Source organism: Mastigoproctus giganteus, chromosome 11 (genome assembly GCF_048544385.1).
Source record: "Mastigoproctus giganteus isolate SK-2022 chromosome 11, ASM4854438v1, whole genome shotgun sequence".
Taxonomy (NCBI): domain Eukaryota; kingdom Metazoa; phylum Arthropoda; class Arachnida; order Uropygi; family Thelyphonidae; genus Mastigoproctus; species Mastigoproctus giganteus.
In genome coordinates this window covers 157,034,847-157,048,599 of record NC_143585.1, presented here as the reverse complement: position 1 = coordinate 157,048,599, position 13,753 = coordinate 157,034,847, and the positions used below count along the sequence as shown (strand labels likewise).

Genomic DNA, 13,753 nt, shown 5'->3' with positions numbered 1-13,753 from the left:
CAACACAAAAATTTCTCTGCAGCTGCAGAATCGGCACTGGCGACTTCACCGCATACTTTAACATTGTGGAAACCAGCGTGATGCTTGAACCTGTTAAACCACCCGTTGCTTGCCGGGAACTTGGGTTAGGGTCTGCTGTACTTATACTTAATATCTTTATAAATACTTGTTGTTTGCTTGAATGGTCATTAGTCTCAGGGGCACTCGCTTCTGAATATAATTTTCCGTCCATGTTATTAACAGCTTTTCCATCTTCGATATAGCACCTGAACGCTGTTTTGTGATCACTGTTGATCTTAAGTGCATTGATCCTTTGACCTGTTCTTTTATATGTACACTGTCCACCTTCATTTCTAAATCAACTTTGTTTCGTTTCTTGGCACTACCACCACTTGTACTTTTCGGTGGTCGCTTTCCCTTCATCATTGTAGTAGGTAAATAGGAATGAAGAGAAGTTTCTGAAATTTAGTTTTTTATATGATTTCAGTGAAGGGGAACACATTTCACCATAATAGCGTAAAATCCACACAATTGCAGTTATCGGCATTATCGCATATGCAATAAGATGGAGTTTACAACCCGTTTATAATAGATGCACTAACAAAAAAGCCCAATAAATCGGAAAGTGCAAATTGTTTTTATTTTATGGTGGTGACCTCCAGAAACATGCTTTTTGAAAAATATCACTAAGGCGTTCAAAATTGATTCTTATAATGGGAACGATGAAAGGGTAGTGTAATTTCCATTATAAATATGACCTTTTAGAGAGATAAATAGCTTAGTAATATAGCGAAATTTCAACTTACAAAGATTTGGAACGAATTACAAAAAAAAAAAAAAAAAAAAGTGTTTTGGGTTCACATTACGATATTTTCACGATACCTCCATTTATTCCTACGGGAAACAAAAGACGTTTCCACAATTTTTTTTTTTTATTTTGCACCGGCCGGAGAAACTTACGTAAAGTCGAATTTCCATAAGTCAAGTATTACTTAATTCGGTGAGTTCCTGCATTTAGATTTTGGTTGACTCCAAAATACCTTTGGTTACGGAGTAGGATGTTAGGGCTCCTGAGGTATTAAATATTATAATTTCTCAGAAATAAGGTAGTCTTTGACCTATTGCAGCGCAATGTTTTTGTCGAATTCACGCTCTCCTGTATGTTGCCTGAAGCGCGTTCTTCGTGTTTCCCAAGAAGAAAAACGAGTTTGTCGAACTGTGATATTATTCGGTAGCGAAGTTCTTTCCTTCTTTCTTCGGCATATCGAATTATTTAAAGTAAGTAATTCTAAATGCTGACTTCTATTCCCTCGATCAACTTGCTCCCAGTGGAAGAGCAAATTAAATTACTTGTGTACAATTCACGTAATTTATGTATTTTTAAGCAATCTTATTATTGTAATTTTAGTGTAGAAAATGTGACACGTGTCATTATTACAATATGACACGTTGTTAGTATAATGGTGTTTTATGCTAGAAATATTGGAAGAAAAGTAGCAGTTCTTAAATTTGTTAATAAAAAAAAAAAAAACAGCAATTTTTTTAATACGGCTATTTCTTTTAAATTTTCAGTGTGACGTTGTGTGATGTTAGGTATTCTTCTGAATTAGTAAAAATGTAAAGCGGAATTTATTACAATATTGTGTGGAACTGTATAACAATAATATTACAACATGAAATAAGTATTCATAAGGTATCTTATTCTGACTGGTAAATACTTGTCATAAATACCAGCATTTTTAATACTTGTCATAAATACCAGGAATTTTTCGTTGTACCAGCATTACGTACTGAATGAAAATACTTTAGAACTGCACATTAAAACTCAAGCCGCGAATATTTATATCCAAAACTATTAGAAGACAGCTAATTCATCGTAAATTGTACATTAGACGATATCTATCTAGATACGCGATATACGTAACAGAAGCTCCTGTATAAACATATCGCGTGGTCGCGCGTATGTTTATCTAACATGACACGAGGTACCATGCTTGATTTCCATATGTAACGTATGTGTTCATTGAGGAAGAGGCATACACACCGTGTCGAAATCTGTAAGTATTTTATTTTACTTTATACAAAGAAGCGAGCAGGGAGCGAAGCCCCCTAGTTATTATTATTTTTTATTTATTCAGTAAAAGGCATGCAAACCACAGAACTACGTAATTTAGGGTTAATTTTTCTTTGGCTCAGTGAAGAATATACCATACCGCTAGGTTTGCGATCGCGGAAGACCCACGGCTGTTTTGGTATGTGTTAACCCGGATTAACCACGTGGGGACAGGGAAATGCTAGTCACAGTATTACTACTCTGTGACGTCTCAGAAGGGCCCCTGCGATTATCCGAGTCGATAAGAAGAAAATATTATATGTATAATACGTAACAGATTCTCGTAAAAATTTCCCTAGTTACCCCCTGAGAGAGAGAGAGAGAGAGAGAGAGAGAGAGACACACACACACACACAGAAGGAGAAGGTAATCACCAAGAAAGAGAAGAATGATGATATCCAGCTCATGGATTCATTGCTTTGCAAGTGCATTCGTCCATAAGTACGATTAATTACAGTTTGTTAGTTTATTAATTTTTCCATACATACACACACACACATATATTTATTTAGAGAGAGAGAGAAAAAGAGCCAGAAATAAATGGGGCAGCGGCAAGAAACCCAGTTTGTACGGTGGTTTTTTTTTTTTTTTTTGAGTGGGTACCCTGGGAACTGCCCTCACTTCCGAAAGGTAACTGCAGCCAGTAGGTCCGGGAATTTAGCCGTAGTTTGCAGGCACGATTCCGCCTAGAACGGTTAGCGGCACCTTCGTAGCACCCTGCGAAGAACGATCATGTGATTTTTTTTTTTTACGTGACAAGACTCCGATAACACTCATAAGTACGATTAGAAGCGAAAACTCGTAAATCGGGAATAAATTTCTCATAGACATAATGTTAAAAATATGGATTACGTTCTCAACAATGAAATTAGTTAGCTAATTAAAATAAATAAAATTTCCGTTTATACTCCGGGGCGGTCAGAGGAGTTCGCATGATAGATTGAATACAAGAAACAGCACCGTATTCAGTAGTCACCGGCTTGAACCCCGGTCACTCAAGGCACGTATACTTAGGCACCCACGCGCCTGACCACTAGGCTACGGCGACCTACATTAGTTTATGTATTGATTGATTTAACCTAAGAAATGAAAACATAGCCTGTAAAATAAAGAAATTATGACTTACAAATGTTAAAGGATGTTTATTCTTCATCATTGACTAAATGCACATTCGTTGATCAATCATTCTTGGTCGGCACTCGTATTATTATTATTAGCCATATGGTGCAAGGAAGCCTGAGACTTGCTGCACCAGCCAAAAAAAAATTCTGAGTTTCCCTGAGAGAGAGGTAGAAGGACATCATCAAGAAAGAGAAGAATGATGATATCCAGCTCAGGTGTGCCCAAGTCCATACTCACCAGATGTGAAGCTTCTCCCCCCCCAGGGGTTAATTAGTTTATTGGAAGCACAAGGAGTCTTCTTCAGAAATGCGTCAGGAGGCATTTTTTTCTAAGATAATCTTTTATCTTCTCTTTATAAATTTCATGGTAGTATGCATAAGCATTTTTTTTTAAACGGCACACAAATCGCAACTAACATTTGCGCGGTATAACAAATCGCGGAGCTTAAAAAAGAATGAAGAGAAGATATAATTTATTTAGGTTTTTTTGTATGATTGAAGACTGCAGTGAAGGGGAACACATTTCGCCATAATAATATAAAAAAAAACAAAAAAAAAACACCCAATTCCAGCTATCTGTGTTTTCGCAAATGCAATAACATGGAGTTTACTACCCGTTTTTAATTACTTGCAGTAACAAAAATGACCAATAAACCGGAAAGTGCAAATTGTTTTATGGTCGTGACCTCTAGAAATGTGCTTTAGAAAAATACCACAAAGCCGTTCAAATTGATTCTTATAACGGGACATATGATAACGATGAAAGTATAGTGCTTTTTAATGATTTGAATTGCAGGCACGATTCCGCCTAGAACGGTTAGCGGCACCTTCGTAGCACCCTGCGGAGAACGATCATGTGATTTTTAATAATACAATTTACAAACCACGCTCGTGACCTTAAAAATGACCGTTTAGAGAGATAAATATCTTAGTTATACAGCGAAAATTTAAACTTCCGAGGTTTTGAAACGAATAACTAAAAAACAATTTTGGGTTCACATTACGATATTTTCAAGATACAAGGTGTCTCTGGAACGGTTTAATATCTTAAAGCGGGGGTACACTGTATTGCATAACTACGAGCGTGGTTTGAAATGTGATATTCATGAATGTTTAACATTCATTTTTTTGCAATTAATGTTCATATTTTCGATTTTGTTCATACTTGAAAAAAAAAAAAAAAACTCGTAAAGCGGGAACCGCCTGTATATATAATATTTGTGTAAACAGAACTCTTAAACAAAAAACCAACTACTTTAGTAGTTGGAAGGACATCATTTTATCTGTATCTCATATTGCGCTCTTCCTTCAGAACAAGATACAGATAAATTGATGCCCTTCAAACTACTAACATACTTTTTTATCTATGGTATGTTTACACTAGTATTATATAGATTATTATACTCTTAAAGATATGATGTCTTGTTGCATTTAATTATATATATATATATAGAGAGAGAGTCGGCCTAGAATGGTTAGCTGCATCCTTCGTAGCGCTCTGCAGAGAACTGATTACTGTATGTGATTTGTCACGTGACACGACTCCACGAAAACACCCAAGGAGAACTGGGAGGGATAAAGTCAGTAGGCGGGGACGTCATCGTTCACGGAGATACTCAGGAAGGGGAACCCTTTTCTAACAATCAGCCACAATTTTAATTGGGGATGACATTTGGTTTTTATTGTTCTCAAGCGAGAACAATATACATATTATTTATATGGTGAAAGGAAGCCTGAGGCTTATGCTGCACCAGCCAAAAAAAATTTTTTTTTTCGAATTACCCTAAGAGAGAGAGAGAGAGAGAGAGAGAGAGCGCGCGCGCGCTTGAGGTAGGATTCACCAAGAATTTTATTTTTCTATTTTCCTCACCCTTATAGTTACTGGCACATTGTGTTACTTTCACATCCATTTATACTTACTTTATTAATACAAATTGCATATACTCTTGCATCCTTTAATGCTGCTTTGCACTTTTAGGTGCATCTATCATACCTAATTTATTAATCTTGCTTTCACTGAAACCATTTCATCTATTGTTTACCTCTTTTCTATGTGACTTAACTTTTCTTTTCTATGTGACTCAACTAAGAGTTACATTGAAAACCTATATATATATAATATAAAAGTTGTATTAATATATTGAATTAAATATGCATAAATGGATGTGATAGCTTTACAAAGTGCCAGCAACTAGCAGTGTGAGGAAAGTAGAAAAAGAAGTGTAGTAGATTTATGAAAGGTGCAAGAATATAAAAATCCTATGTGGGAGAACCAATATAATTATAGTGGGAGAACTGTAAAGGAAAATTAGTACATCAAAATAATAATATAATGCAAATAAAATGGAAATTAAAATGTTTTAGCTGTCAGATCAGATATACAGGGAACATATTTAGAAAATGGTTGAATATAGGTATTGCAAATATGCATGATCTGATGTCAGCAGAAATAATTATTGATAAAGATCAGTATTAATCGTTATTATTGATAAATAATGAATAGTAAATTTGAATGGTAAATTTTATTTCTCTCCTTCCTCTCCCCAAGAATTTACCATTTGCTTGTCTACACTTTTTCATTACCTTTCACCCCTTCCGCACTTCACATACATTTGTATTATATTTCACATTACACTTTTATAAATTTGTATTTATTTTAATTTGCATTTTTTTACAGTGCGTAGGGACTATCTTGTCTACTAGTATTACGATAAAAGGCCCCATATTTGCCCCCCTTTTTCTAATACTACAGACAAAATTTGGAAATGCAGGGCCTGATACGTGGTCAGGAGTAGTCCCCCTGATGAATTTCCTGGCTAAGTATCATATTTTCATCTACTATGTTCAGATTTTGCATATTTGCCATCCCTTGATTCAACCACTTGCTAAAATTGCCCTCCCATATCTGAATGTTATTTACTTATATGTTCCTTCAGTTCCACCCCCCCTCAATCCCAGTACATTTTTGTACTAGGTTTTTCAAATTCTTTCACCTGTTTAATCACTACTTCACTTCAACTTTCTACTATCTATTAAACTTCTCTTAGTTCAGGCACCATGTGTACTTTTCATTTCCATAGACACTATTTATTCTACAAACCACACACACACATATATATATATATATATATTCCATAGACACTTTATTTATTCTACAAACCACACACATTATATATATATAAATAATATATTATTTAATTATATATATAATATGTGTGGTTTGTAGAATAAATAAAGTGTCTATGGAAATGAAAAGTACACATGGTGTGTACTTTTCTGTATTACCTGTGTGTGTGTGTGTATACAGTCGAACTTCCCTATAACGAATTCGATAAATCCGGCGAAAAAATTCGTTATAGAGAAATTTCGTTATACAGAGAATATCTTTTTTTTATTAGACATTGTTATCTAATTATAAAATGAAAACGAATCTACATTTATTTTTAATGTATTTTATTTCAAAAACATTTATTTAAATTACGTTTACACAATTTTCGCCCATAAATATCACAAATTAAAAAAATCTGTAATTTTCGTTTGCACAGTACAATTAAAAAATTGTCTGATTCTCAAAGAAAACCTCACATTTGTTCAGAGCATTAAAAACATTATCAGGAACATTTTCACAAAACTAGACCCATACGCACCGTTTTAAAAGCGTTAATCATTTCTTCGCGAGTTGGCTTTTCTACGGGTTGTTCTGATGCGTCTTCAGCGTCATCGTTAATTTCTTTGTGATCAGGTCGCGTCTAACACTGTTCAGCAGTATTTCATCTTCATTTGGATGTTCTGCTGTGATCTACATAAACATAACTATTCAGTGTTATTTCATTTTCGATGTTTCCAGACGATTCTAATAATGTCCAAAAGTTTTTCAGTTGTGAAAGGGGCAGTTCATCTTGTTCGTCCAGTCGTTGTTCGACTTGTGTATTCAATGCAAATCCCGCTTTCGAAAAACAATTTTGAATAGTGTATTCAGTGACATTGTTTGTCCAAACTTTTGCCAGTTCAGAGATGCAATCTCTAAGGTTAATTGTAACCTCCAAGTTTCTATTTTCTGATAACGCATTGACAATCTTCATTATTATTCTCTTTCGATAATGAAATTAAAAATTTTTAATAATGCTTTGGTCCATTGGCTGGAGTTTTGACGTTACGTTTGGTGGTAAAAACAACTTCGCACTTTTTTAAGTTTGGCAGGATGTGTCAGTTACCAACACGATTTTCCTTTTGTTATACGCTTGTCTAGTTTTAATATCCATTCTTCAAAAATATCACTTGTCATCCATGCTTTTTTATTAATAGGTGTAGTCAACTTCCAAAGATTTTGTGCCTTTAAAACATCTTGGGTTTTTTGATATTACGATGCCGATCGGGCTAGCCGGGTGGGTAAAGTGCTTGCCTGGCAACCTAAAGGTTGCGGGTTCGATTCCCGCCTGGTACTTGGATCAAAGTACAGTACTGCAAAAACCTTGAGAGGTGCATTATGGCCACAGACGCCTATGCGCCAATAACTCCCAAAAAAAAAAAAATATATATATATATATATTCCGATGACTAAAAGTCTTAATTTTTCACTTCCTGTCATATTTGCTCCAACTAGCACAGTGATTCTTTCTTTGCTTTGTTTTCCGCCAAAACATTTATCATCCTTAAAAGCAAGTGTTCTATTCGTAAACATTTAAAGAATAAACCCAAAAGTATTGTTCCTCCAACTGATCTTCTTCGCTTACATTAACACCTTCTCCACAAATAACCTTTTCCACAATTCTGTGGCGATTCTTAAATTTATCTAGCCACCCAGTGCTCGTATTAAATTCTGTATGTCCAAGGGACTGTGCAAATTTCAGAGCTTGTTGCTTAATTATTAGGCTCGATATTGGGATATTCTTTTCACGTATCATTTGCACCCATTTTAGAACAGCTTTATTAACATCTTCGTATATACACAACTTAATTCGCTTCTTGTCTGCTCCTCCTTCAATTGCATTTAAAATTGATTCTCGATTTTTTTAAAATTGTAGATAAACTGCTTGCAGTTGCCATATTTCTCCGCAACATCTGTTTTCTTAAACCCTGGTCAATATCATAACAATCTTTGCTTTATCATTAATACTTAAACACTTTCTCTTCGACATTGTTTTCGCAATTATAAAAATTACTCTACTGCAGTTCTTGCCGAATACATACACCGCAAACTTCGCTAAGCTGGCCAGTAGTGAATTGTTAGTACCGCCTACTCAATGACGTTCGCTTGCCAATTCAACAGTATCACTCACTTTGAAGAAATATACGACTTTGTGAATTTCTTTTATTCTGCTTTCATTCGCATATACACGAAAGAAAATTTATGATTAACATATGCTGTATGTTACTTTTCAGAAAAAAAAAATACAAGAGCATATAGCCTATGTGATGACGAACGAAATAAAAAAAAAAAAAAAAAAAAAAAATTCATGAAACCATCTACTGGGAATCCAGTTAGACGAGAACCGACATACCACATAATGATTGACAGGAAGGTCACGTGGTACAGTTGAGGTGAGACGCGAATGTCACTCAGTAGGCGTTACTAAAAACCGACTATGGTAGCATTCTATGTATTGCCGCCGCAGCACGCTTACCGCTTAAAGGCTTACCGCAGCGAATTTCGCTTTCCCCTGAGCCAACATTAATTTACAAATCTACCCTATTTATTGTAACGTTTAAGACCACTTTTAAGAATACCCATTTGGTTTAATAACTGTAACAAAAATGAAACAAAGACCGTCCTACGGGCGTCAATGGCCGCAAGTGTTCACTAAAAGGATGATTATTTAATTCCAGATGCTAATGCGCAATTTCGGAAGGAAGGAGGCAGTATATTTGAGCGGCTATTTAGCAGTAAATGCTTGAAAATCTTCAAAAATGCTTTTACTAATTTTTTTTAAAAATTCGTTATTGAGAGACTAACACTTCGTTATATGGGTTTACATGTAATTTCGTTTCAAGGTGCAATGTTTTGCGAAAAAATTCGTAATATAGAGAAATTCGTTAAATAGAAGTTCGTAATAGAGAAGTTCCACTGTGTGTGTGTGTATGTATATATATACACACACATAGGTATACAGGTAGTTCTTGACTTTCAGTTAATTTGTTCCTAGTGCGTGCTTGTAAAGGGGAAACTCGTAAATCGGGAATTAATACTCATAGACATAATTTTAAAAATAGGGGTTATGTTCTCAATGAAATTAATTTGGTTAAACAATAATTGATTTATCCTAAGAAAGGAAAACACAGCCTGTAAAATCAAGCAAATTATAATAATAAAGAATTTATTTAAGACTTACAAATGTTAAAAAACGTTTATTCTTCATCATCGATTATAATTGTACACTCGTTGATCACTCATTATTGGCTCGGCACTTGTTGGTTTGTTGCACAAGGCACAGAGTACCGAGATATCTTTCTACCCTGTGGCACAAGGAGTCGTCTTCTTCAGAAATGCTTCAAGAGGCGTTTGTTTTCAAGATAATCTTCTGTTTTCTTTATAAATTTCAGTACCATGCATAAGCATTTTTTAACAGAATGCACAAATTGCAACTTACACGATTTGTGCGGAGTAACAAGTTTATGAAGCTTAAAAAAAAAAAAAAAAACAGGAATGAAGAGAAGATTCTGAAATATTTTTGTTTTTTTATACAATAGAAGATTTCAGTAAAGGGGAAACATGCTTCACCATAATAACTTAAAAAACCACATAATTCCAGCAATTGGTATTTTTGCAAATGCAATAACATGGAGTTTACTACTCATTTATAATTATTTGCAGTAACATAAAAGACCAATAAACCGGAGTCTGCAAATTGTTTTATGGTCGTGACCTCTACAAATGTGCATTAGAAAAATATCACAAAGCTGTTCAAAATTGGTTCTTAGCATTAGTAGAGGCATTTGATGCAAGAAAGCAATCTTATGCAGCATCAGCCAAAAAAAAAAACCACTTCCACTTCACCCCTCTGTTCGCTTGAAATACCTGTCCAGCTGAGCCTTAAACTTATTTAGGCTATCAACTTCCACGACAAGGGATGGAAGTCTGTTCCACCAACCAACCACCCGCTGGCTAAAGGCAAATTTCCGCACGTCTATCCTACATCTGTCTTTCCTCAATTTGAATTTATGCCCTCTCAGGTGATTATTCTGAGCGAGAGGAAGAATCCCATCAGCATTGAACATGCTCAAACCATTCAAGGCTTTATACACTTTATACACAAGGCTTTATATCAGATCACCTCGCTGGTGCCTAGTCTCCAGACACTGTAATTTGCAAAACTTAAGCCTTTCTTCGTAAGAGCACCCCTTTGTTCCATTCACTAATCTTGTTGCTCTTCTCTGTACTCTTTCCAGCAGCTCTACATCCTTCTTGAAATAGGCCTCCAGACCTGTATACAGTACTCCAGGTGTAGCCTGACCATTGCCTTATACAAGGGAATAATCACCTCCTTATCCCTGCTAGAAAAATTCCTATATAATCATTGACAATACACCATGAGCTACTCTTGCAGCCTGTCTGCACTGCTCAGAGAACTTCATATCTGCCTGCACAACCACCCCCAAGTCCCTTTCATTCTCTACCACTGTCAGTATAGTACCACAGAGTTAATACATTGCTCTGGGGTTGCTGTTTCCCATGTGTAGTACTTTACATTTGTTAATGTTAAACTTCATTTGCCACCTCTCAGCCCATCTGCTCAACCTTTCCAGATCCTGTTGCAGCAGCATAGTGTCAGTAGTGTCCTTGACAACCCTGCCTACCTTTGTATCATCTGCAAACTTTGACATTAAACTTGATATACCATCGTCAATATCATTTATAAATACAGAAAACAATAATGGACCCAACACTGAGCCCTGAGGGACTCCACTAATAACATTAGTCCACGACGAGCAGTGTCCATTGATTACCACACTCTGTCTTCTCCCCCTCAGCCACCCCTTTATCCACAGCAGCAATTTGCCTCCAATGTCACACTGCTCCAATTTGTGCAGCAGTCTTCCATGTGCAACAATATCAAAAACCTTTCTAAGATCCAAGTATATAATATCAAAGTTATTCCCTGCATCCAATTCCTTTGTGACTGCATCATAGTATCCAATCAAATTGGTCAGGCAAGATTTCCCCTTAACAAAACCATGCTGTGTCCGAGCTATAACTGAAGTCTTGTCTAAATGATCCTGCAGTGCTTCTTTAACTAGTGCCTCCATTAATTTTCCTGGAACAGAAGTTAAACTCACAGGTCTATAAATACTTGCGTCAGCCTTTGATCCTCCTTTGTGAATTGGGGTGACATTTGCACATCTCCAGTCTGTGGGTACCTCCCCTGAGTCCAAGGAAGCTCTCATAATTATGGCTAAGGGTTTGCTTACTTCCTCTGCTGCCTCCTTTAATATAACTGGATAGATCCCATCCACCCCGGGTGCCTTTCTTGTGTTTATCTTCAACAATTTCTCCTCCACTTTACTCTCAGTTATTACAAGATTCACTAGCTTACTGGTAGAGTTGAATACACCTCTGGCTTTCCCCTCGCTAAATAACTTCTCATGTGTGAATGTCAATGCAAAATATTCATTTAGTTTGTTAGCTAACTGAGCAGGATCATCAACAGTTGACCCATCGATATCAAGTGGGCCAATCTGATTCATCCCCTTCCTTCTAGAGTTTACATAAGTAAAGAACTCTTTGCTGTTTTTCTTTGCATCCCTTGCCAAAGATTTCTCGTAATCTGCCTTCGCCTGCCTAACCTCCTTTGTAACTTTGTTACAGATCAACTTGTATCTATCATAGGCTTCTGTGTCATGTGTTAATTTGTATATATCCCATGCATGTTTCTTCTCTGCGATATGCCTCATCAGTTAATCTAACATCCATTTAGGCCTAAACCTTGAACAATATTTCTTAGTTGGTATGTATAGCCTAGTAGCTTCCAAGATAAGTTCTTTGAATGCTTCCCATTTTGCATTTGCTGTTGGTAACATCATCAGTTCGTCCCACTGTATAGAATTTAAATACTGTCTCAGTCCATCGTAGTCGCCTTTACGAAAGCAATAACCCTTCCCTTTACCTCTAATGGTAGTTACCTCTTTGAGTAAATCCCACTTCAGCACACTGTGATCACTGCCACCTAGTGATTCATTTATCTGCAGATTCTTAATGCATGAAGAATCACTGCTGATAATCAAATCAAGAGTATTCTTCCCTCTAGTTGCCTCCTGAACATGCTGATGTAGAAAACAATCATCCAATAAATCCACAAAAGCCTTGCTAGTGTGTGAGTGACCAGCCCCCAAATTCCAGTCAATATCTGGGAAATTAAAATCTCCCATTATAAGACTCTCTGATTTACTGGCCCACTCTATTTTCCTCTACAGTATCTTATTATACTCATCAGAGTCATTAGGCCTATAGCACACTCCTACTCTCAATTTTGATCTCCCAATGCTTATGTCACACCAAACTGACTCGATACTGCACTGTCCAGCGATGTCCACTGGCTTCACTTCCTTGGATTTTATGTATTTCTTAACTAATAGCATAACCCCTCCTCCCTTCCTATCCAGTCTATCCTTTCTGTAGACGTTGTACTCCCCAAATTCCAGTTCTGCATTCCTTATATCTGTGTGAAACCACGTCTCTGATATCCCAACAATTGATGTTTTGAGCAATACCTCAAATTCATCAAATTTATTTACTAAACTCCTAGCATTGGTGTACATGCAAGTATACATGCACCTATTTCTATTCTTAGCTACCCTAACACAACCCATGTGTTTACTTGTACCGCAATGACTCCCGGAAGTCTCTGAAATATCCTGCATCTTGTTTTTCAGGCTTCTGCTCATTCCAATAGAAGCAGTGCAAGAATCTCTTTCACCTCTGCCAGTGGCTACTGTTAATCTATTCGTCTTTGTTTCCCCCCAAGCTAGTAGTTTTCCGACCCACCTAACACTGCCTCGATAGCATCAGCAAATATTCTTGCACCCTTTCTATTTAAGTGTATCCCATCCCTGTAGAAGCAATCTCTCCTGTTATCAAGTACAGTCCAGGCTGAAAAAAATTCTACCCCTTGAGCCTTGCACAATCTTTCCAGGGCCGAATTGTTCGACAAGGCTCTCATCATATACTCCCTCCTATCGTGTCCGGGCAGAATTGCAGACACTTTGAAATTCAACCCTATTTCACAGCTTTTTTTCAACAGTGACCTGTACTTGTTAAGCAATTCTGCCGGTCTCCTACTCTTGATATCATTAGTGCCAACGTGTACAACTATATCACCTTTTGTGCCCTTAAAAGATGATATCTGCTCTGCAACGTCATCAACCTTTGCCCCTGGCAGACATACCCTGGTCCTGTTCCACCTATCCTTTTTACAAAGCATGTTCCCCGTTTCCCTGACAATAGTCACCAACAACTACTAGTTCCTTTGGGACCAGCGCATTCTGCCTTGGGGTTGCCGCTGTGTTGCGCGATGACCAAGTGCAA

General features: G+C 36.6%; 1 protein-coding gene across 2 annotated transcripts in view; it reads left to right on the top strand.

The window, feature by feature from the left end:
• The first annotated feature begins 1,213 nt into the window (after positions 1-1,213).
• The window catches only part of LOC150078525 (mitochondrial 10-formyltetrahydrofolate dehydrogenase), a 910,691-nt gene continuing 898,151 nt past the window's right edge, over positions 1,214-13,753 (top strand). Inside the window, exon 1 of one of the 2 annotated variants that reach the window (XM_090385282.1) lies at positions 1,214-1,278. The gene's annotated coding sequence lies outside the window, so the exon portion shown is untranslated. Of the gene's footprint in view, positions 1,279-2,022; positions 2,058-13,753 lie in introns of those variants that run through there. The other variant, XM_090385283.1, reaches the window with a different exon arrangement.